This window comes from Alligator sinensis, unplaced genomic scaffold (genome assembly GCF_000455745.1).
Source record: "Alligator sinensis unplaced genomic scaffold, ASM45574v1 scaffold1220_1, whole genome shotgun sequence".
NCBI lineage: Eukaryota > Metazoa > Chordata > Crocodylia > Alligatoridae > Alligator > Alligator sinensis.
This window is the reverse complement of record NW_005843316.1, coordinates 97,560-98,808: the sequence shown is the minus strand read 5'-3', so window position 1 is coordinate 98,808 and position 1,249 is coordinate 97,560. Positions and strand designations below refer to the sequence as shown.

General features: G+C 46.1%; 1 non-coding gene across 1 annotated transcript; it reads left to right on the top strand.

The window, feature by feature from the left end:
- Nucleotides 1-837: 837 nt before the first annotated feature.
- On the top strand, nucleotides 838-910 carry TRNAK-CUU. The gene has a single exon. It is a non-coding gene; the product is annotated as a tRNA-Lys (tRNA).
- Nucleotides 911-1,249: the final 339 nt, after the last annotated feature.

Genomic DNA, 1,249 nt, shown 5'->3' with positions numbered 1-1,249 from the left:
CCCCCCACAGAGACACACACACACACACACAGACTGCCACCCACAGGCATACACACACACCAGTCCTCCCCCCCCCCATATGAATCTTGGGGGGTGTTATTTGATTTAGTTTTTAATATAGATATTTGGTCATATTTTTGTCCTCTTTGGTCCATTTTGATCCATGCTGTTGTGCCTAAAAGTCCTAGTAATATTTTCTTCATCTCAACTCTCCACCAGGGTTGTTATTCGCTCATTAAACTTGTCAGACTTGGAATCCAGGTACTCAGGATCTCTCTCCTTGCTTTCCCCCCCATATCCTCTTGCTCCTGGAGGCAGCATAAGCAGCTCATAGCACTTAGCCCTGCACTTCCCCCAGCTCCCAGTCCACCCACCGGATCTTTCAGTCTCACTGGTTCCTGCTGGTACTATTTATTATCTACCCCCTGGCTTGCTGCTTGCAGCCTGTTGCTGGCAGCACACCCTAGTAGCAAGCAAGACATCCTGCCCTTCTTCATGCTCTTGAACTTTGGGCTGTGCCTGCTTTAGCTCAGCAGGCATTTTTAAGAGTCCAAGTTGAGATCACTCCATAAATAAAATAAACACTTCCAAGATTCATGCCTTTCTGCAGCCAGAAGAGCTGGAAGCTGATCAGAGATGGTCTGATGTGTGGGTAGGAGAGAAGCCGAGCACGCTGGGTTTTTTATTTGGGCAAATGAAGAGGGAAGTTGGGGGAGGTGCAGTGTGCTCAGCTCAGATTGTGTTTCACTGGGGAGACGCACAAAGCCCTTCAAATAAAATCTGTAACAACACTTAGGAAGCCCCATGAGTGCCTCTGCAAAAAGGTGCATGCAGTAAGCCCGGCTAGCTCAGTCGGTAGAGCATGAGACTCTTAATCTCAGGGTCGTGGGTTCGAGCCCCACGTTGGGCGATAGTTTTCTTGCTGCATGTACTCTTTTGGCTTGATTCTCTCTTGAGAAATTAAAGTCACCTTGGGAAGTGATGGCTCTTCTGCTTAGAAAATGACTGTGTCTGTGGTATTAAAATGAATTATGCCAGTGGTATTACACAGTACTTGAAAAGAAAGGGAAAGATGTAGAAGTCCCATATCTTCTGAACTGACATGTCCTCCCATGGCAATCAGAGATACTTGTATTTTACCCCAGCTAGGGGAAGCAATAACATATGCACTAATATATGGCCTCTCTTTTACTTTCTTTCTTCACTATCCACATCTCCACACAACAGGTCTTTTTTCATTTTCATGGAG